The 24,635-nt window shown below is 44.1% G+C and overlaps 1 protein-coding gene across 2 annotated transcripts in view; it reads left to right on the top strand.

The window, feature by feature from the left end:
- HJV (hemojuvelin BMP co-receptor) overlaps nt 1-24,635 on the top strand; it is a 61,199-nt gene that overhangs the window by 2,558 nt on the left and 34,006 nt on the right. Inside the window, exon 1 of one of the 2 annotated variants that reach the window (XM_073608857.1) lies at nt 22,742-23,374. The exons of the other annotated variant lie outside the window; for it this stretch is intronic. The gene's annotated coding sequence lies outside the window, so the exon portion shown is untranslated. Of the gene's footprint in view, nt 1-22,741; nt 23,375-24,635 lie in introns of those variants that run through there. 2 annotated transcript variants of the gene reach the window in all.

Genomic DNA, 24,635 nt, shown 5'->3' with positions numbered 1-24,635 from the left:
GATTGTTTATATTTTTATAAGCAGAGGCGACCTTAAAGTGTTTGGAAAAGTACCTGTTTTTTTTTTTTTCTTTAATATCAAACATGTCATACTTACCTGCTCTGTGCAATGGTTCTGCACAGAGCAGCCCGATCCTCTTCTTCTCAGGTCCTCCGCCGGAGCTCCTGGCCCCTCAGCCTGCTAAGTGCCCCCCAGAGCAAGCTGCTTGCTCTGGGGGCACTCGTGCATGCTTGCTCCCGAGCTGCCTCTGTGAGTCTATGAGAACCGCCCTCCTGCTCCTTCCTCAATGGCTGTGATTGACAGCAGCGGAAGCCAATGGCTCCCTCTGCTGTGTCTCAGCTAGTCAGGGGCCTGGAAGGGAGGGAGAGCTTCTGCACTTCGTCATTCGTTACAGGAAGCTCGAAAAGGTACGTGAGTTTCTTTGGGACAGAATTGTGCTTTTTTTGGCCCTATTAACTTTAAGGGGAATGACTCAAAAATAAAGGAGATGTGCCGGGACAGTCCCACACCTAGGTGCTCTGTCCCGATGATGTTGTGTCCCAGGCTCTGTCCTGGGATCACCCACCTTACAACCTCTGTGCAATCAATACATATTCTTTCCAGCCCCCCGGGACAAAGTCAGAGCCACCAACGGCCCACAGGTAACATGTCCACATTTTGGGCAATTCCATCCAAATTATGCCCATTTTCCAGGGAGTCCCACCCCTAACTATGCAGGACTTGCCCGCTCAAGCCTTTTTTGACTTACTGCACATAACTGGCAACTCAAATAAGGGTGATCCCGACACCCCCAATCTAATAGAAGTCTATGGGAAAGCACCGGTAACCTTCAGGAAAACCACTAATACACTGCACCTAGGAAACCACACCTGATCAGTGCATAATTAGGGGCAGGCCTCCCTGGAAAATGGGCATAATCTGGATGGAACCGCCCAAAATGGGGGCATGTTACATGTGAGCCATTGGCAGGGATGGCTTTGTCCCAGGGGCTGGGCAGACTATGTTGGCAAGTATCGATTGCACAGAGGTTGTAAGGTGGGACATTGGGACAGAGCAACTAAATCTGGGACTGTCTCGGCACATCTCCTTTAGATTTACTAACAAAACAGCACTGTAGATTGAGGGTCTGCCTGAACAATCCATCTATTTTATAGCTAGGCAGGTAGGTGTTCGTACTGCATCATTATTGGTATATATAACAAAGATTCTACAATCAGGTTGTACAGTATGGCCAGCATGGTCTTCTAGAAGAAATGACTCAAATCTAATCTGTTTCTGGTTTCTTGTATCCCTTGGAGGCTCCAGCAGTGAGATCTCCCTGATATATTTCCCGGCTCTACTCCTGTCCTACTGGTAGATTTTAATGTTTCCGCCCACCATTTTTTGTCCCCGCCCACCTTTGTGTCCCCCCCCCCCCCCCAGCTCCTCCTCTTACATTCTCCAGAAATAAAAACCCAGCTGTGCAGATCCAGAAACCCAGCAAAAGAGATCTCACTGTCAGAATCCTCATGGAATAGAACAGGGATATGCAATTAGCGGACCTCCAGCTGTTGCAAAACTACAAGTCCCATCATGCCTCTGCCTCTGGGTGTCATGTTGTGGCTGTCAGAGTCTTGCTATGCCTCATGGGACATGTAGTTCTGTAACAGCTGGAGGTCCGCTAATTGCATGTCCCTGGAATAGAAGAACCCATCAGGAGGTTTAACTCTCCAACATCTACCAAACGCTGCAATATCAGTTACTGTGACTGTAAACCTCAGTCATGAAATATGAACAAAGCATATCCCTCTATAGTGCGAAACTGGTAGTGACGAGATCCTCATCGCCTCCAGGGTTCATTCTTCACAGAGGAGATGGGGGAACGGATATGCATGTAAACGTACGCATGGGGGGTGCCTGTGCACCAAAACCTTGATTGCTCTACTACACATTACATATTGGTGTGCCGGAGTGAGAGCAATAACTCTGCGCCCAATATTCACGGTGACTTGTAATCTGATGACTGTAGGGGGCGTTGTAAGCATCGCCTATGGAGAATAGAGGATTCCGAAGATTGTTGTCTATTCACTGGCACACGTCATTTATTTTTTTGGCATGTTGGGTATCTATTTACTCGGCACAACCTCATCTTCTATATTTTACCAAAAAAAAGGAGTAATATATTGTGTTTGTTTGCCCTAAAATCCACTTTGCTGTATCTTTTACTGAAATATTGCACTAATATCGTGTTAAAATTGGAACTATCACTATTTTTTTTTTTTTCCAAGGTGTCTCCTTTCAGAAAATATATAATGTTTGGGGTTTTAAAGCAGTATGAAACCAAAAAATGTAATATATTGCAGCATACCCATCCTTAGATGTAGTGGCTGCATTTGTTTTCTTTTTTTAAGCCTTTTTTCTCCCTCTGTTTTATCTGGTGATCTGACCAATAACACACCTCCTGTATTAGAGCATTCCCCACTCTGGATGAAGGAGCATAGGAGGCACAGCAGACAGTAGCATTGTCAGTCTGGGGGGGAGGGGGGGGTAGAGGAGTGTTAGATGGACTAGCAGATTTAAATACACTATTAAATTGAAGCCAAACTCCAGCTGATACTTTATAAGCAGTTACAGCAAACTCTGATTATTCCTTTTAGAATAAAGGTTTTACATGAATAAATAAAAGTTGATCATGTTATGTCACCCGTCAGTGGGAAATGGTTTGTCTCATCCCTGTAAACTGATACATTCTGCTGGCGAGCTTGTGCTTTTGAAAAACAACAGACTTGCTGGTTGGATCGCCAGATGAAAATAGAAGAAAGACTACAAAAGGAAAACGAATGCAGCCACCACATCTAAAAATTGGTAAGCTGCAATATAATACATGTTTGCTTTTGGGTTGAATACCGCTTTCAGTCCCCATTCGCACTTTTGCAAGTTGTCATGCGACTTTGGACCCCAAAGTCGCGTGACAAGTCGCACCCCATGTTTTCCAATGAGTACCATTCATATCTGTGCAACTTAAAGTCTCAGTGACTTTAACCATACTGGGCACTTTTTTTACCCCCCTTTTCCTGCCCAGGCCAATTTTAGCGCTGTCACACATTCAATCACAATTGAAAAAAAAAATAATGTTTTTCATGGTATTTTTTCTCCTTCACTGATGTGCGCTGTTGAGGCTGCACTGATAGGCAGCAGTGATGAGGAGGCACTGATATTTGGCACAAATAGGCACTGCTAGTCTGCACTGATGTGCACTGATGAGGCGGCACTGAAATGGTGGCACTGATGAGCACTGATAGTCTGCACTGATGAGGCAGCACTGATAGGCACTAATAGGCTGCACTGATGGGTACTAATAGGCTGCACTGATGTGCGCTGATGAGGCGGCACTGATAGGGTGGCACTGATGGGCACTGATAGTCTGCACTGATGGGCACTGATGAGGCAGCACTGATAGGCACTAATAGGCTGCACTGATGGGTACTAATAGGCTGCACTGATGTGCGCTGATGAGGCGGCACTGATAGGGTGGCACTGATGGGCACTGATAGTCTGCACTGATGGGCACTGATGAGGCAGCACTCATAGGCACTGATAGTCTGCATTAATGGGCACTGATGAGGGTGCACTTATAGTCTGCGCTGATGAGGCGGCACTGATGAGGCTGCACTGATGGGCACTGATAGTCTGCACTAATGGGCACTGATGAGGCTGCACTGATGGGCACTGATAGTCTGCATTAATGGGCACTGATGAGGGTGCACTTATGGGCACTGATAGTCTGCACTGATGAGGCTGCACTGATGGGCACAATCAGTACACTGATGATCAGTGCTTTGATTATCAGTGTAAATGTGCCCTTTCACACTTGCCGGGTTACCGACTCTCCTCTCCTCATGCAGAGACGGCGTGTGAGGAAAGGAATACCGATAACCGGCAAGTCTGTTCACATGTGATCAGCTGTGATTGGATACAGCTGACCACATGATAAAGGCCCGCTGTGATTGGCACCCGCGGTTCTTGGAGAACATCAATGGATGCCTTGACAGAACTGGACAACCACGCTGTAGCCATCTGTCGGCTATAGTGCAGTCAAGAATTGGTTACAATTTACAAAAGTATATAATGTGAGGATCTACTCAATCCATTGGTGTCCAATCAGGAAGGCCCTCGCACTACACACTTGTTTGATAGATCTTAAGAAGATCGTACGGTCAGATTTCAAGTCTTAGGCGCTATATCAGTAGCTTACATTTAAATCTCGCCACGCACGTTGCAATCTCCAATGGGTCCACCATCAAGTATGTGGTGCGAGGGCCTTCCTGACTTGATGCAGACATATTCATTCGATTTAGTAGCTCCTCATATTATATAGTTTTGGTAAATCCAAAATTGATTGTACGGGGATTGTGGGGTCAGATTGTAATGTGTGTGGTGACCATACACTATACTACCTGATCGTGCAATGTCCTTTAGCTCTACCAGCAACTTCATAGTGCAAGGGCCTTCCTGATTGGATACAGGGTGATCGAATAGATTGGACAGGTCCTCTTATTACGTAATACGGGGATTTTAACTCATCTGTTCAATCAGGAAGTCCCTTGCACCACAGTTATTCTCAAGGTCAATCTAAAGGAGATTGTACAATCAGATTGTATAGTGTGTGTGGTCATCTCAAAGCTCACCACACACTCCTTGCAATCTGATTGTACAATCTCTGTTTACAGGGCTGGCCCTGGACACCCAACCGGCAGCGATTGGATGCTGTGCGCAGCACAGACAGTCTTCCTTTCAGGCCGATCACGTTGACTGGAAAAGACATTAGCGGGGTCTCGGATATCAGCACATGTCGTGTTTGGGGTCCGGGCTGGCCCAGCTGCTCCGGCAATCCGCTCACACCGGTGTCCTGTTTCCGGGGCCCCCCCGTCCTCGATCTGTGCAGCAGATTAGGAGCCGGTGCGGACAGCTGTGCGGGAATACAATCACATGTACCGCCATTAAAGGGAACCTCCTTGCTGTAGGAGAACCTACCATTCTTCAGGGGCCACTCCACCCGAAAGTGAGATTTTTGTTCTAGGTGGAGCCCCGGTGACCGGAATCAGCTCCCGCCTTCTTATATGTCCTGAGATCTCCCGATCACAATTCCTGACTCCGCTCCTGTCCGCCTAGGAGCTGTGAGTGTCCCCGCCCACCTTTGTGTGTCCCAAAAATATAAATAGTAAGTAAATAAATGCAACAAAAAAAACAAACAAAATAATTACACATATAAATAAAAGAAAGATTGAAAAAAAATAAAACAAAATAATTACACATATAAATAAAATATTGAAAAAATAAAACAAACAAAATAATAACACATATAAATAAAAGAAAGATTGAAAAAATAAAGCAAACAAGATAATAATTATTCAAGAAAAAAAAAAAATCATAACACGTTAAAAAAGAACGTAAACAAATTAATAAACATAAAGTGAATGAGTAAAATAAGCTACACAGTAGCAATTATAAAGTAAAAAAAAAAAATACAATAATAATAAATATAAATTAAAAAAATAATAATGTGACACATAAAGGAAAGTAAATAAATAAAAAAATAATAACAAATGTAAATACAGTGATGAAATAAAAAACAACAAAATAATGTAAAATAAAATAATAACAAATATATACCGTAAAGAAATTAAAAAAAAACTATAATGACCTGAATTACCATGTATATGCCTTTTTGTTTGGTTATTGAGGGTTGACCATTATACCCTGTTGTTTAATGTTGCATGTATGATTTCAAAATACTATGTATCACTGTGGTGCATAAGTTCTGAATTTTGTCATGCTTGCACAAATTGTTTAATAAAGCTTTGAGCTTATTTGAGATAAAAAAACAAGAAATAAAAAACAAAATAAAGTAATAACACATATAAATAGATAAAATAAAGCAAACAAAATAATTATAAAGTGAACCTTGTGTGTGTGTGTGTGTGTGTGTATATATATATACATATATATTAGCTTTTATGCTTTATTGTATCTCTCAGAATAGTTAGGTTAAATATATTTGGCGCGTTTTTTTATGTTTACACACAATATATATACATATACATTATATATATATATATATATATATATATATATATATATATATATATATATATATATTACATGTGTGTGTGCGTGTGTTTTTGCTTTGTAGTCCATTCAATAGCAGCGACCTCCAAATCCCTGAAGAAGCTATCACTGGCGAAGCATGTAGGGATCAGATACTACATTGCTTGCATCTACTCAATATACAATTGTGATCATATAACCGGCATGTGTAATATAATTTTTTTAAGGTTTTTTAACTATGTACCAAATACATTTTGTATGTTTTATATCTTGGATTGTTCTTTTCTAATTTATGGCACTGTTCTAATCCCAGCACATTTTACTCTATATACAGAAAGTAAATTTAAATAAACAAAATAATGGCACGTTTGAAAAGTAAACAAACTAATATTAATAAAGTGAATAAGTAAAATAAGCAGCAAAATAGCAATTATAAAATAAAATAAAAAAGTAAATTTAAACAATAATTCTAAATATAAATAAAGTATATAAAAAAGAATTACCAAATATAAAGTAAAATAAATAAATGTAGAATAATTATAAAGAAATCAAATTTAAGCAAACAAAATAATGGCGTGTTTAAAAAAAGTAAACAAACTAATATTAATAAAGTGAATAAGTAAAATTAGCAACAAAATAACAATTATAAAATAAAATAAAAAAGTAAATTTAAATAACAATTCTAAGTATGTAAAGAGGGGGGAATTGTGGGACTTTATATGAGGCCAGGGCATCCGCCGTAGGTGGCCTCCATCCCTATTTGAATAAACAAAAAAAAGGAGGAGAAGTTGGGACTTTATATGAAGCATGCGGCCGAATAGAACAACATGAGCAGAGAATGACTGGTGGGTGTACAGAAATAATGATAGTTAGCCCAGTCACATAGTGCTATGGCATGTACATAGTAACATAACATGAACCAGTATCCTGATTATACCATTTATTAGATATAGCAATCATATCGTAACAAAAATAACATAGGTAACATGAGTGGTACATGACATTAACAACATAATAAAAGGAGAGGGCGGCCACCAGATATACATTTCTGTGTTCACGCATTATAATAAGTTCATAAAGTAATTGGTAAAGGCCAATATGGAAAAGTAAAATCATAAACATATGGTAGAATATCACTCTTGGATGAAATTGGTATTAAGGGCATCTCTATAGCTCGACGCGTTTCATGGATACCTCCAATCTTCAGGAGCAGATGCAATAATCTATAAACATAACATATGATAAGTTGGTAAAACTGGCCGATTGAACAAAGGGGAATTGCCACATACAGGGGCTAGAGAGGCAAGGAGAGCAGAAATATTGATGAATGGTAACGATGTTGAAAATATATGGCACCCGTAGACAACTTACAATTGAGCTGTGATGGCATGCGACGGCGCAATGGGCCCGGGCCCGCTGGGGAATAAGCATCCTCCCGGGAGCTGAGGCGGCACAACCCATGGACAAGAGTGAGGAAATAACGTGTGGGAGGGAGATAACTGAGGGGTGACAGCCCAATTACCTGGAAGGTTAAGAGTGTAAACAAAAAAGTAAAATAATATAAAAATAAAAATAATATAAATAATAATAAAAATAATAAAAATGGTAAAAAAAAAAAAAAAAAAATAGTAAAAAAAGAGGGGTAATACTGATGTATGTTGGAAAAAAGGGGTGATAAAAGGTGGGGAAGATCACATGATAATTCATGATGGTATACCAGTAATAACTATAGTATAGGTGTTGTAACAAAAGTAGGGTGATCTAAGTGATAAGATGTCAGATGGTGCTCATTCTCTGCTCATGTTGTTCTATTCGGCCGCATGCTTCATATAAAGTCCCAACTTCTCCTCCTTTTTTTAACAATTCTAAGTATAAATAAAGTATATAAATATACATTTTTAAAATAGTAAACAAAATAATTCCAAAATATAAATAACATAAAAACAAATACATTAAAAACAAAATCAAACAAATACTTAAAAAAAGAAAGTAAATAAATAAACAGCTGGTTGTGAGCATTCCAGAATGAAGATGGTACATTTATTTTAGACAGGAATATTTCTTCATGGGGGTTTATGTAAGGTTGTACGGTTTTTCTGCTGGCGTAGCACAGTTTTACATGGCCCCGGTCTTCCCCTAACTATGGTTTGGAGGGGCGGACGGCTGTCCTGACATTGGGGGGGGGGGGGGTGACAGAGCAGCTGTCTGTCCACATTGCACGGTTTGTTTTTGACAGATGGGTGTTCTGGGAAGAAGGGTGAAGGAGGGTGAGATCTGTAAATCGCTCCAACTGAAAAGTGACCCTTTCATCTCAGAGCGACATGTGCAGCAAATATTACACCTATCTGTGAGCGGGACGGGGCGCTGCGTGCCAAATGGGGACACCTGTACCCTTCACCCTTCTGACAGTCGGCTGTTATCCGTTCTGCACATGTCAGCCTCCTGTGGGTGGTCTGCCTTCTCCTTATTACATATTTACTATCATTGTCATTGCCTAGCCGGTGCGACTTTCCTGCTAGGACAGCAAACAGGACCTCAAATTACAGAGGACGGCACAAAAAGACCTCAGATCTCATATTTACACTAAAATGCAAAAAAAATAAAATAAAAATTGTCATTTGAAAAAAAAAAAAAGGCCCTTTAAGGCAACGCCACTCCAACGCTTGTGTGTAACAGTGCTCCACAATGCACGGTAACAAACTGGTGTGCGTTGTGGTGCCACGCATGCGCAAACATTTTTTATGTCTGCTTTTCTACGTTGTGTTGCATTGACAGCCCTCTCATTTGAACGGGCTGCCCTAATAAAAAAACACACGTAAACACACTAAACGTTGCGTGCTAACAAAATGCACCAGGACGCCAAGGTTTGAATGGGCCCTTAAAGTATATTTAACCCGCACCTCCAAAAAAAAAAAAAAAATACATTTAAAAAAATGTAAAAGAAAATTTAAAAAATTATCAGTTAAAATTAAAAAAAAAAAATTAAATAATTTAATTTAAAAAAAATAAAATAAAAAAATAAAATAAAAAATGTTAAACATTGCGTGCTAACAAAATGCACCAGGACACCAAGGTTTGAATGGGCCCTTAAAATATATTTTAACCCCCACCTCCAAAAAAAAAAAACACATTAAAAAAAAATGTAAAGGAAATTAAAAAAAATGAACAATTAAAAAAAATGTCAAAGAAATTAAGAAAATGAACAATTAAAAAAAAAAAATTAAAGAAATTTTAAAAATGAACAATAAAAAAAAGAAATAATTTAATTTAAACATTTAAAAAAATTTGAATTAAAAAATGTAGACAGGAAGTGGCTGCAAAGGGACTGCATGAGATCAGCAACACTGAAATGCAACAAAGGGTCTAAAAATAATTACATTAAAAGCATTATTCTTTATATGAAATGGCAGTTGTTTCTAATACACAGAGCTTTACCAAATTACATTTCCTCCAGTAAAGGTTGTTCCATCCAGCACCCAGGGCATAGAAGTGAAACTGCGCTAAAACTACCCCCCATCTTCATTATGTGCAAGCCTAGGAGAGGCCACCCCCAGCAGCCATCCATTTGTCAAAATGGCTCGTATCAGAATGAGCTCACTGGCGCCCCCATCCATACAGTAAACTGCTGCGCCCAGGGCAGCCGTCCCTCCTGCCCACCCCTTGTCCCGGCCCAATTGTCCACTAACCTGTATAAATTCCCCCTCCTCCCCTTAGTTCAAATCCACCCCATGTTGAAATCCCCTCTCCCAGCATACATTTTTGCTCCCCATCCCCCAGCTCAAATGCCCCCTCCACCACAAAAAAATCCCCCCCATCACAAATCCTTTACCCCTAAAATCCCCACACACTCCCAACCTCCCAGCACAAATCTTTGCCCCACCCCCAAACCCCCCCAGCACAAATGCCCTCCCAAAAAAACACCCCCGCGTACACATGCACAAATACCCCCTCCTTCCAGTACAAATCCACCCCCCCACTGAAATCCCTGCTCCCGGTACAACTTTTGCCCCCCATCCCCAAACCCCCCCAGCACAAATGCCCCCGCCGAAAAAATGCCACCCCTCCGAGTACAGATCCTCTCCCCCCACTCCAAATCTCCCCCTCTCAGCACAAATGCCCCCTCCTCCCAGTACAAATCCACCTCTGCTGAAATCCCACCTCCCAGCTAAAATTCTTGCCCCCCCCACCCCCAAACCCCCCAGCACAAATGCCCACCCAAAAAAACACCCCGTGTACACATGCACAAATACCCCCTCCTTCCAGTACAAATCCACCCCCCCGCTGAAATCCCTCCTCCTGGTCTAATTTTTGCATCCCATCCCCAAACCCCCCAGCACAAATGCCCTCCCAAAAAAAACACCCCCATGTACACATGCACAAATACCCCCTCCTTGCAGTACAAATCCACCAACCCCCTGCTGAAATCCCTCCTCCCAGTACAATTTTTGCCCCCACCCCCAAACCCCCCAGCACAAATGCCCCCCCAAAAAATGCCACCCCTCCCAGTACAGATCCTCTCCCCCCACTCCAAATCTCCCCCCAGCAGAAATGCCCCTCCTTCCAGTACAAATCCACCCCCCCCGCTAAAATCTCTCCTCCCGGGACAATTTTTGCATCCCATCCCAAAACCCCCCCCAGCACAAATGCCCCCCCAAAAAACACCCCCGTGTACACATGCGCAAATACCCCCTCCTTCCAGTACAAATCCACCCCCCCGCTGCAATCCCTCCTCCCAGTCTAATTTTTGCATCCCATCCCCAAACCCCCCAGCACAAATGCCCCCCCCCCAAAAAAAAATGCCACCCCTCCGAGTATAGATCCTCTTCCCCCACTCCAAATCTCCCCTTCCCAGCACAAATGCCCCCTCCTCCCAGTACAAATCCACCCCTGCTGAAATCCCACCTCCCAGCTAAAATTCTTGCCCCCCCAAACCCCCCAGCACAAATGCCCCCCCAAAAAACACCCCCGTGTACACATGCACAAATTCCCCCTCCCTCCAGTACAAATCCACCCCCCCGCTGAAATCTCTCCTCCCGGGACAATTTTTGCCCCCCATCCCCAAACCCCCCATCACAAATGCCCCCCCCAAAAAATGCCACCCCTCCGAGTACAGATCCTCTCCCCCCACTCCAAATCTCCCCCTCCCAGCACAAATAACCCTTCTCCCAGTATAGATCCACCCCCCCAGCACAAATCTTCACCTCCCCAACACAAAAGCCCCCCCCCCCAAAAAAAAATCACCTTTCCCATTACACATCCTCTCCACCCACTCTAAATCCCTCCCTCCTCCAAATTTCCCTCCTACCACAATCACCCCCCAATAATCCCCACTAGCACAAATCTCCCCTCCAAGAACAAATCCCCTCCCCCCTCTAAAATATCGCCTCTTCTGGCACAAATCCCCCCTCTCAACACAAATCCCCTTAAATCACCGCTCCTAGAACCCCCCCAAAAAAATTTCCCCTCCAGAACAATTTTAAACCCCTGTCACCCCCCAAATTCCCCCTCCCAACAAACTCCTCCTCTCAATCTCCTAGCAGTGCCCCCCCCCCACCTCGTATAATACTGCAGTGCCCAGGGCAGGCGCCCCTCCTGCCCACACCTTGCCCCCCACCTTGGCTGAAGAAGAATAACGTAACCAATTCCACTGCTTGCTCTTCTACATCCTCCAGCTGCTGCAGCCCAGCGGTTGATAGGAAATACACTGCAGGGGCATGTGCTAGGCTTAGGGCAACAAGCCTGGAAAGTCCTCTCATCTCCGGATCACAGCGATAAGGAACACCCAACGTATCTCCAGCATGGCTTCTCCTGCTCGGCTCCCACAACCTGTCCGCCAGCTGTTAGCAGGCCCAATCTGATCGCATTAGTGATGCATTACTTAGCATGCTCCCCAGAGGCTCCCTTGACAAATCCAACATGGCCCCCCCCCCCTCCTGTCCCCCGCAGGCACCTGGTTGGAGTTACCCCCATGGGAGAACGCTCTTGGCCCGCGCATCTCCTCGGTGTGCGTTTCTCTGCAAATATCACTAAATCAAATCAATCACCCGTCCCGGGATGTCTCGCTTGATGCGATTACATGTGTTGAGCCATTAACAGGCAACATGTGAGGGGAGACGATCGTTCTGGATTTACGATCGCGACCTGGAAGAACGTGCCGCAATAAAACAAAATAAATAACCGGAGAGGCGAATGGAAGAAGAAGTCTGACCTGTTTTTATGGGCTGCGTAGTAAAAATGCAACGGCGTACATCATGAGTGGCGTGCCTCTGAAGTATTGGAGGTAATGATATCTTGTCGACTTTTCCATTGGTGATAAATGACTTTGAACTTTTGGCCATCCAGTCCTGAGATCTACACAGCTCAGCCCCACAGCACAACCCTGAAGAAGGTGATAAGGATGAGGGTTACCCTTGTCTGGTTAAGGTCCAGTAAGTCTTTAAATGGCATGAGCTAAAAAAATCAGAATACCAACGTGTTTCGGGGTCAGAAATCCCCCCTCATCAGGGCGACTTATATTTCTGCCCAGCCAGTCCTGAGATCTACACAGCTCAGCCCCACAGCACAACCATGAAGAAGGTGATAAGGATTAGGGTGACGCTTCTCTGGTTAAGGTCCAGTAAGTCTTTATATGGCATGAGCAAAAAAAATCTTAATACCAACGTGTTTCGGGGTCAGAAATACCCCTCATCAGGGCTTGGATTCTGAAACAGATATATTTTATATGCCAAAGGCTTGTATTTGTCCATCCAGTCCTCAGATCTACACAGCTCAGCCCCACAGCACAACCATGAAGAAGGTGATGAGGATGAGGGTGGCGCTTGTCTGGTTAAGGTCCAGTAAGTCTTTATATGGCATGAGCTAAAAAATCTTAATACCAACGTGTTTCGGGGTCAGAAATCCCCCCTCATCAGGGCTTGGATTCTGAAACAGATATATTTTATCTGCCAAAGACTTGTACATGTCCATCCAGTCCTGAGATCTACACAGCTCAGCCCCACAGCACAACCATGAAGAAGGTGATGAGGATGAGGGTGGCGCTTGTCTGGTTAAGGTTCAGTAAGTCTTTATATGGCATGAGCTAAAAAAAAAATCAGAATACCAACGTGTTTTAGGAACAGAAATTCCCCCTCATCAGGGCTTGGATTCTGAAACACATATATTTTACCTGCCAAAGAGTTGTATGTCTGTCCATCCAGTCCTGAGATCTACACAGCTCAGCTCCACAGCACATCCCTGAAGAAGGTAAAAAGGATGAGGGTGACGCTTGTCTGATTAAGTCCCAGTAAGTCTTGATACGGCATGAGATAAAAAATCAGAATACCAATGTGTTTCGGGGTCAGATATCCCCCCTCATCAGGGCAACTTATATTTCTGCCCAGCCAGTCCTGAGATCTACACAGCTCAGCCCCACAGCACAACCATGAAGAAGGTGATAAGGATTAGGGTGACGCTTCTCTGGTTAAGGTCCAGTAAGTCTTTATATGGCATGAGCAAAAAAAATCTTAATACCAACGTGTTTCGGGGTCAGAAATACCCCTCATCAGGGCTTGGATTCTGAAACAGATATATTTTATATGCCAAAGGCTTGTATTTGTCCATCCAGTACTGAGATTACACAGCTCAGCCCTACAGCACAACCCTGAAGAAGGTGATAAGGATGAGGGTGGCGCTTGTCTGGTTAAGGTCCAGTAAGTCTTTATATGGCATGAGCTAAAAAAATCAGAATACCAACGTGTTTCGGGGTCAGAAATCCCCCCTCATCAGGGCAACTTATATTTCTGCCCAGCCAGTCCTGAGATCTACACAGCTCAGCCCCACAGCACAACCATGAAGAAGGTGATAAGGATGAGGGTGGCGCTTGTCTGGTTAAGGTTCAGTAAGTCTTTATATGGCATGAGCTAAAAAAAAAATCAGAATACCAACGTGTTTTAGGAACAGAAATTCCCCCTCATCAGGGCTTGGATTTTGAAACACATATATTTTACCTGCCAAAGAGTTGTATGTCTGTCCATCCAGTCCTGAGATCTACACAGCTCAGCTCCACAGCACATCCCTGAAGAAGGTAAAAAGGATGAGGGTGACGCTTGTCTGATTAAGTCCCAGTAAGTCTTTATATGGCATGAGCTAAAAAAATCAGAATACCAACGTGTTTCGGGGTCAGAAATCCCCCCTCATCAGGGCGACTTATATTTCTGCCCAGCCAGTCCTGAGATCTACACAGCTCAGCCCCACAGCACAACCATGAAGAAGGTGATAAGGATGAGGGTGACGCTTCTCTGGTTAAGGTCCAGTAAGTCTTTATATGGCATGAGCAAAAAAAATCTTAATACCAACGTGTTTCGGGGTCAGAAATACCCCTCATCAGGGCTTGGATTCTGAAACAGATATATTTTATCTGCCAAAGGCTTGTATTTGTCCATCCAGTCCTCAGATCTACACAGCTCAGCCCTACAGCACAACCCTGAAGAAGGTGATAAGGATGAGGGTGGCGCTTGTCTGGTTAAGGTCCAGTAAGTCTTTATATGGCATGAGCTAAAAAAATCTTAATACCAACGTGTTTCGGGGTCAGAAATCCCCCCTCATCAGGGCAACTTATATTTCTGCCCAGCCAGTCCTGAGATCTACACAGCTCAGCCCCACAGCACAACCATGAAGAAGGTGATAAGGATGAGGGTGACGCTTCTCTGGTTAAGGTCCAGTAAGTCTTTATATGGCATGAGCTAAAAAAATCAAAATACCAACGTGTTTCGGGGTCAGAAATCCCCCCTCATCAGGGCTTGGATTCTGAAACAGATATATTTTATCTGCCAAAGACTTGTACATGTCCATCCAGTCCTGAGATCTACACAGCTCAGCCCCACAGCACAACCATGAAGAAGGTGATAAGGATGAGGGTGGCGCTTGTCTGGTTAAGGTTCAGTAAGTCTTTATATGGCATGAGCTAAAAAAAAAATCAGAATACCAACATGTTTTAGGAACAGAAATTCCCCCTCATCAGGGCTTGGATTTTGAAACACATATATTTTACCTGCCAAAGAGTTGTATGTCTGTCCATCCAGTCCTGAGATCTACACAGCTCAGCTCCACAGCACATCCCTGAAGAAGGTAAAAAGGATGAGGGTGACGCTTGTCTGATTAAGTCCCAGTAAGTCTTGATATGGCATGAGATAAAAAAATCAGAATACCAACGTGTTTCGGGGTCAGATATCCCCCCTCATCAGGGCTTGGATTCTGAAACACATATACTTTATTTGCCAAAGGCTTGTATTTGTCTATCCAGTACTGAGATTACACAGAACAACCCTGAAGAAGGTAATAAGAAGAGTAAGATGTCCAGTAAGTCTTCATTGCACCAAAACAAAAAGAAATCCAAATAACCAATGTGTTTCAGGGTCAGAAATCCCCTTCATCAGGACTTGGACTTGAAATTTCTATAAAAGGGAGGAGCTTTACCTGCCAAACACTTGCATTTCTGTCCATCCAGTTCTGAAATTTACACAAAACAACGCTACAGCACAACCCTGAACAAGGTAATAAGGATGAGTGTGTCACTTGTCTTGTTAGGGTTTCAGGGTCAGAAATCCCCCTTCATCAAGGCTTGGAACCTGAAATGTATTGATGGGAGCTGTTTTACCTGCCAAAGGACTTGTCATTCTGTCCATCTAGTTCTGAGATTTACACAACCTTGAAGAAGGTTTTTAAGGTATATTGCACATAACAAAAAAAGCAGAACAAATTTACAACACGTTCCAGAGTCAGAAATCTCCCTTCATCAGGGCTTGGATTCTGAAATATATCACTGGGAGCTGTCTTACCTGCCAGGGGACTTGTATTTCTGTCCATCAAGTCCTGAGATTTACACAGATCAGCATCACTGCACAACCCTAAAAAAGGTCAATAAGACTGACAGTGCCACCCATCTGATTATGGTCTTGATGGCTTCATAAATGGTGTTCAAAAGTGCATCAAACATTTTCTAACATTGAATTTTGGAACAAATGGGCTTTACCAAATGAAAATCACATACACTGTTAAGAAATTTGTTTGTGAAAAATATTTCCATCTTCTTGAAATTTTCTGGTCCTGGTCGAAATTAAATGGCGATTTGACCCCATTAATGATTAGAAATTCAAATGAACGTTCCTAAAAACAAAAAAAAATCTACTAGTGCATAGCCAGCTTAAGTCTTTATTGCTTGTGACAGAAGTCAGTAAGAAAAATCCAGTCACTCCTCATCAGGGCTCGGATTCTGAAATACATGCAGTCTATGGGAGCTGTTTTACCTGCCAAAGGACTTGTTATTCTGTCCATCCAGTTGTGAGACTTACACGGCTCTGCCACACAGCGCAGCCACTGAAGTAGGTTGATAAGGATGACAGTGCCACTCACCTGGTTAAGGTTCAGTCATTCTTACTGCATGGGACAAGAAACCAGAAGGAAAAAGCCAACACGTTTCGGGGCCAAAAATCCCCCTTTATCAAGGTTTACATTCTAGCTATGATTAAGCAGATTACTAGACAATTTGCTGTAAAATATAGAGGTTTTAGATACAATTGTATGGGTCACTATTCAGACAGCGTTTGGATCCCTGGAAACCCGCTGGCTTTTTCTTCTGGCTTCTTGTTACATACACTAAAGACTTACTCAGACTTAAGTAGACAAGTAGGCTACTTAAGGGAACCCTTGGGGTCTCCCCTATTGACCAGATTTAGGGATGCATTAATGAGTACAGATCTGCATACAGATCTACAATTATTTTCACAATTTTGCCAGGCGAACCCTTTTTCCTTTTTGCTTCCTCCTAGGCCAAGCTTTGTAGAGTCCTCTTGGGTCCACTGTACTCCATTCTATTATGCTAGATGAAGGGCATCACCAAGAGAAGGAGGCAAGGGGGAAGTGTGCCTAGCTAAACCTGCTTTAGAAGCTTAAAGCTACTCTATATGATTCTACTGTGTCCACCGTATGCTTTTCCACTGTTACAGACTAAGGACATCAACAAGTGAAGGAGGCAAGGGGGGGTGGACCTGGCTACACCTGCTTTTAGAGGTTAAGAGCTACTATGTAGGGTCCTCCTTTGTCCACAATCTGCTGTTCCACTGTACCAGACCTAGGACATTAACAAGGGAAGGAGGCAAGGGGACGTGGACCTGGCTACACCTGCTTTTAGAGATTAAGAGCTACTATGTAGGGTCCTCCTGTGTCCACAATCTGCTGTTCCACTGTACCAGACTGTGGACATCACCAAGGGAAGGAGGCAAGAGAAGGTGAACATGGCTAGACCCGCTGTTACAAGTTTATGGCTACTGTGTAGCATCCTTCTGTGTCCATTGTACGCTCTTCCCTTACGCTAGACCAGCAGTCTCCAAACTGCCGGATGCCTTTGCTTGCCTTTATCTGGCCCTTGAGGCACTATTCTATCCACTGACAACAACAATAGGGCATAATTCCTGTTGCTGACACCAACAATGGGGCACTATTCCTCCCACTGATACCATCAAAAGGGCACATATCCTTCCATTGACACCAACAATGGGGCAATATTCCTCCCATTGACACCAATGATAGGGAATAATTCCTTCCATTGATACTAACAATGGGCCACTATCCCTCCCACTGACACCAACGATGAACCACTATTCCTCCCGCTGACACCAATGGGGCACTATTCCCCCCACTGACACAAATCAAAGGGCACAATTACTACCACTGACACCCACGATGGGGCAGAGTTCTTTCCAGCGACACCAATGATGGGCCACTATTCCCCCCACTGATACCAACAATGGGGCACAATTTCTCCAACTGACACCAACGAGGGGGCAGAATGCTTTCCAATGATACCAACAATGGGGCACTATTCCTTCCACTGACATCAATGATGAGGCACTAGTCCTCCCCCTGACACCAAAGTTAGGGCATTATTTACTCCAACTGGCCACTAGGACATTTTCTTCTCCCACAGGCCCTAGTCCAGCCCCCCCCCCCCCAAAGTCTGTAGGTCAGGAAACAGGACCTCCCTGTGCTAGACTAAGGACATCATCAAGAGTAGATGCAAAGGGGAGGTTGACCTCTTGTTTATGGCTGCTTTGCAGTGTCCTACTGTATGCTGTTCTGCCATGCCAGACCCAGGACATCAACAAGGAAAGGAGGCAAGGAGAGGTGAACCTGGCTTCAACTGCTGTTAGAAGTTTAGGGCTACTATGTAGGGTCCTCTTGTGTCCATAGTATTCTGTTCCCCTGTGCCAGGTTGAGGACATCGCCAAGAAAAGGAGGCAAGAGGAGGTGGACCTGGCTATACCTGCTGTTAAAGATTTAGGGCTACTATGTAGGGTTCACCTGTGGCCACTGTACATTGTCAGACTAAGGACATCACCAAGGGAAGAAGGCAAGAAGGGGCTAGACCTGCTGCTAGAGGTTTAGGACTACTGTGTAGGGTCCTTCCCTGTCCACTGTATGCTGTTTCCGTGGGCTAGATCAAAGATATCATTAAGGGGAGGTGGACCTGGCTACACCTGCTGATAGAGGTTTTAGGCTACTATGTAGGTTCCTTCTGTGTCCATTGTACACTGTTGGCTAGACCAAGGACATCATCAAGGGTAGACAGAAAGAGGAGGTGGATCTGGCTATACCTGCTGTTAGAGGTTCAGTGCTGCTTTGTAGGGTCCTCCCATGGCTACTGTTTGCTGTTTCACTGTGCCAGATAGAGAACATCACCATGGGAAGGAGACGAGGGGGGTGGACTTGGCTACACCTGCTATTAGACATTTTGGGCTGCTTCGTAGGGCCCTTCCTTGGCCACTATATGTTCCACTGTGCCAGATCGAGGACATTACTAAGGGAAGGTGGTCAGGGAAACTGGACCTGGCTACACCTGGTGTTACAGGTATAGGGCTGCTTTGTAGGTGCCTCCTTTTATCACTGTGTGTTCCACTGTGCTAGACAAAGCACATCACCAAGGGTAGGGGACAAGGGGAGGTGGACCTGGCTACACCTTTTGTTATAGGTTTAGGACTGACAACCTAATGACTGTAAGTGAACAACTGCTTGCATTACCCTTAGCCACACATTCCTGGACCAGTTAGAATATTGCAGAACCAATCATTCTGATTGCCACGTACAAAAACAGACAGTCCTTTTCTCAGACACTCAAGCTTGAGGCCTAGTATGTCTTGGTTCCTTGCCAAAAACATTTTGCTTTTAAAAAGAATACTACTTTTAAATGATCCGGTTTTAGGGAATGCATAAATAGGCTCTTAAAATGTTTTCCCTGCTAAAAATAACACAGACGAGCTCGGAGATCCCTCGTTGTGGAAGGCATACCGGATTTCAGTGGGGCTGATTATCCTGCAAGCCTTACATGCTCCACTGCAGTAGATCCGGAGAGCATGTGGGGGGCCCCGACTGCCATCCTACATAAGCTATTTCAACTACCGCATGGCAGGTGCACGTTTGAATGGGCTGTGTCAGGAGCGGGAGGGATAAATTTAGCTGTGTGCTAGTTGGCTTACCAAGATAAATATGGGCAATAGGGCAGCCGTTTTTTTTTACGAGGGTCCCACTAAGGGGATCATAGTGTTTTGTGGTTTTGTACATATTTTTATTTTTTGTTTATAATCCATTGCAAAGATAATGCTGCCTCTGATTTTATTAGTGCTTTTTCTATATAATATTAAGTTCTTATATATTAATATATAGGTTCTTCTGGATTCACCCCAGATTTGTGGCACTCTATTTTGCACAGTCATGTGATTCGAGACCATGCAAACTTCCTACCTGAAAATCTTCTAGCAGAAAAGTATTGAACTGTGTTAGCTTTGGGTAGTCATGTGGATACCTGAATATATTTTAAGATGCAAGCTTTCAAATACACTTACACTTTCATCAATCCATGCTTGGGTAAACACTTGGGCCAATTAGGTGTCCTGCATTCATGTATGCTGACATGGGACATACTGACAGGAGAAGTGTGCAGAGAGATGAATTTATTAGTGTGCTGCTGCTCCTTCAGTGTCCAATAGGGTTGCACCGATCCTGTATAGTACGGGAGTGTCCCAGAAAGTAAATTGGTGCTTCCTATATTGATTGAATTTGTCCCTTATTTGGCAAAGGGATGCCAATCATCCTCGGTTGTTAGGACGAAGGCCCATGCTGCTTAGCAGTTGCAGAACTTATTCATCATTTAAGGACAGGTAATAAGAATTCAACAGGAAAAAGTTGTTTAATAAATAAGCCAAAATGGGGAAAATGGGGTGTAAATGTACGCACAATGAACAAGTCTGTGAACAAGCTTTCTTTAAGAACTCCTGACCCCTGCACTCTATACATTACACACTACTGACCCGTGCACTCTTTACTTTAATCACTCCTGTCCCTTGTGCTCTCTGCATTACACACTCCTGAACGGTGCACACTTTACTTTATGCACTCCTGACCCATGCACACTCTGCACTACACACTCCTGACCCATGTACTCTGTACATGACACACTACTGACCCATGCATTCTTTACCTTATGCACTCCTGACCCTTTCCCTTTCCGCATTACTCCTAAGCTGTGCACTCTTTGCATTACACACTCCTGACCCATGCACTCTTTGCTTTATGCACTCCTTACCCATGCACTCTCTGCATTACATACTCCTGACCCATTCACCTTTTAATTTTATGCATTCCTGACCCTTGCAGTCTCTGCATTACACACCCTGACCTGTTCACATTTTACTTTATGCACTCTTGACCCATGCACTCTCTGCATTACACACTGCTGATCCTTGCACTCTTTACTTTATGCACTCCTCACCCATGCACTCTCTATATTACACACTTCTGACCCATGCACTTAATACTATATGCACTCCTGACCTTTAAACTCTCTGCATTACACACTCCTGACCCATGCACTCTTTACTATATGCACTGCTGACCCATGCACTCTGTACATTACACACTTCTGACCCATGCACTCTTTACTTCATCCACTCCTGACCCATGCACTCTCTGCATTACACACTCCTGATCCATGCACTCTCTGCATTACACACTCCTGACCCATGCACTCTCTGCATTACACACTCCTGACCTGTGAACTCTTTTTGCACTCCTGACCCATGCAACCTCTGCATTACACACTCCTGTCCCGTGCACTCTTTACTTCATCCACTCCTGACCCTTGCACTCTCTGCATTACACACTCCTGACCCTTGTACTCTCTGCATTACACACCCTGACCCGTTCACATTTTACTTTATGCACTCTTGACCCATGCACTTTCTGCATTACACACTGCTGACCCTTGCACTCTTTACTTTATGCACTCCTCACCTATGCACTCTCTCTATTACACACTTCTGACCCATGCACTTAATACTTTATGCACTCCTGACCTTTACACTCTCTGCATTACACACTCCTGACCCATGCACTCTCTGTATTACACACTCCTGACCCATGCACTCTCTGCATTACACACTCCTGACCTGTGAACTCTTTTTGCACTCCTGACCCATGCAACCTCTGCATTACACACTCCTGTCCCGTGCACTCTTTACTTCATCCACTCCTGACCCTTGCACTCTCTGCATTACACACTCCTGACCCTTGTACTCTCTGCATTACACACCCTGACCCGTTCACATTTTACTTTATGCACTCTTGACCCATGCACTTTCTGCATTACACACTGCTGACCCTTGCACTCTTTACTTTATGCACTCCTCACCTATGCACTCTCTCTATTACACACTTCTGACCCATGCACTTAATACTTTATGCACTCCTGACCTTTACACTCTCTGCATTACACACTCCTGACCCATGCACTCTTTACTTTATGCACTCCTGACCCATGCACCCTCTGAATTACACACTTCTGGCCAGTGCACTCTTTACTTCATCCACTCCTGACCCATGCACACTCTGCATTACACACTCCTGACCCATGCACTCTCTGCATTACACACTCCTGACCCATGCACTCTCTGCATTACACACTCCTGACCTGTGCACTCTTTACTTCATCCACTCCTGACCCATGCACCCTCTGCATTACACACTCCTGTCCCGTGCACTCTTTACTTCATCCACTCCTGACCCTTGCACTCTCTGCATTACACACTCCTGACCCTGGCACTCTCTGCACTACACACTCTTGACCTGTGCACTCTTTACTTTATGCACTTCTGGCCCTTGCACTTTCTGCATTACCTTCTCAAGAACGACGTGCTCTTATCCACTCTTGAACAAGAGCAGAGTAGGCTCAGGTTTTATTTTACCATACTTATTTAAGTCCTCCTATTGGCAATACAGCCACACCCATCATTCAGCTCAGTAAATCCAGCACAGTAAATCACCAGAAATACTGTACTATCTGGCAGGTTTGTGTAACTCTCAGGACTGGATGAACCTTTTTCAGGAAAAACAGCTCCCATGTGTATTTTATGTGTATTTAACTACTTGATTGGAGTTCAGCTGCAAATTATATCAAACATGAGTTGAATAGTATCAGAAGTGACAATAAATTTCCTCCTCTGAGTTGGCATGAATGACGACTGCCAAAGATCAAGGCCTATGCTGAACCTACCGGGAACAAGTTGATGATTAGCTTTTTGTTTTTTTTGGAGGATGCACATTGTGATTATTGCCTCATCAAGTCACACAGGGCAAAGAAAGGATTTATAAAACTTAGCAGAGTTGTTATGGTGTTGCATTTCCCGACATGAAATCTATCACCTACGCAAGACCGGTAAGAGCTAGTTGAGGACAAAGTCATATAGAATGCCATGAGCTGACATTTTTTGTGTAGACCATCAGTTGTCATATAGGGGGACTTCACTTGCAGATTCAAAATTTCCCAACTCATCTATCAGAACGATTTGTGATCGCCATAGTCTTCCAAAAATTACTTCCGCTAAATGTATCTAAGGGGGGGGGGGGGGGGCTTTCAGACTCTTGTGATGCTACAACTTCACACCAGACCCCTCTGTCCTTATCCGTTCACTATGAAGGGCAGAGCGGCTCGAGGAGTCATGTAACTGACAGCTACAGAGGAGGACGAAATCCTTTTGGATACAGAAAGACAGCTGCAGCCGAGAGCCCCAGATTATCACTCTTATGGAGCAGGACAGGATGGAAAAAAAACTTGGCTCCCTCTGTCTGGAACACTGGCTTTCTCTAAAATAAATTACAGGTGAACTACAGAACACAAAGTCTGCATCCTCTTAACCTCCGGGGGCCCTGAGGGACACGTTGCGCTGATTAAATGCATGGTGACGGAACACTGCGCAGAGTAGTAAGTCTGCACTTTGAAGCACTTTAAAGTTTATATTGTTTTGTTTTTCCCTGGTTGTGAATGTGTTAATCTATTTATGTCAGTGGTCTTCAACCTTGAGACCAGGGTCCGGTAAATTCTTCCAAAACCTTGAATGCCCCAACAGTAAAAATAAAAATTATTGGGATACAAAATATGTATTAAAAAGCTGGAAGGCTCTGGATGAAGCAGGGAGTGACTGTGGTAAGATGGGGGTTCTGGAGGGGGTTAGAGAACTCTACTCCAGACATGATGAGGTATCTGGAGGGAGTTGGGGTCAACAGTAGGGGATGGGGTTTCTGGAAAGGGCTGGAAGCCTTTCCAGAATGCTGGTTGCCTTGCAGGCGCAATGTGGAAGACTGGCTGGACCAAGGGGTGCACTGTTTGAATTTGGGAGCACTATAGGTGGCTAGAGGCTCTGTGGCAAGCTAAGGGGCACTGAAGTGATCTGGGGGAACTGTGTGGGCTGAAGGCTAAGTTTGAGAGCACTGTGGGTGGCTGGAGGCTCTGTGGCAAGCTAAGGGGCACTGAAGGGGTCTGGGGTAACTGTGGGGGCTGAGGGCTGAGTTTGGGAGCACTATGGGTGGTTGGAGGCTCTGTGGCAGGATAAGGGGCACTGAAGGGGGCTGGGGGGAGCTGTGGGAAGTTAGGAGATCTGCAGCTGGCACCACCCGGCAGCAGGGGTTTGGAGTTAGTTCACTTTTTCATTTTTTGTGAAAAGGTGAATATACACTTTAAATAGAAGGCTAATTTCTTGTATGCTGTACATACTAATGAAGAGGGTCCCTTGGAACTCAGGAATATTCCCATTGCACACGTTCCTGTACAAGACCTGGAGTAAGTGGGTGCTGTAGCAACTGGCAGCAGATCAGCTAGAGCAGGGGTCTTCAAACTTTCTTAACAAAGGGCCAGTTTACTGCCCTTTAGACTTAAGGGGGGGCCAGACTGTAGCCACTGGGAGTAGAAAATGGTATCAGTGAAAAGAATACTGCCCCATCAATGGTGTCAGTGGGAAGAATCATGCCTCTTTTTTGGTGTCAATGGGAGGAATAGTGCCCATCGTTGGTGTCATTGGGGAGAAATAGTGCCCCATCTTTGGTGTCAGTGGAAGAATGGTGCGTCATCATTAGCATCAATGGGAGGAATAGTGCCCATTGTTGGTGTCATTGGGGAGGAATAGTGCCCCGAGGGCTGGATAAAGGTAACCAAAGGGCCAAGTCCAGCCCACCAGCTGCAGTTTGGA

Source organism: Aquarana catesbeiana, linkage group LG13 (genome assembly GCF_042186555.1).
Source record: "Aquarana catesbeiana isolate 2022-GZ linkage group LG13, ASM4218655v1, whole genome shotgun sequence".
Lineage (NCBI taxonomy): Eukaryota > Metazoa > Chordata > Amphibia > Anura > Ranidae > Aquarana > Aquarana catesbeiana.
The sequence above is the reverse complement of the archived record's forward strand: the minus strand, read 5'-3'. Positions and strand labels throughout refer to the sequence as shown.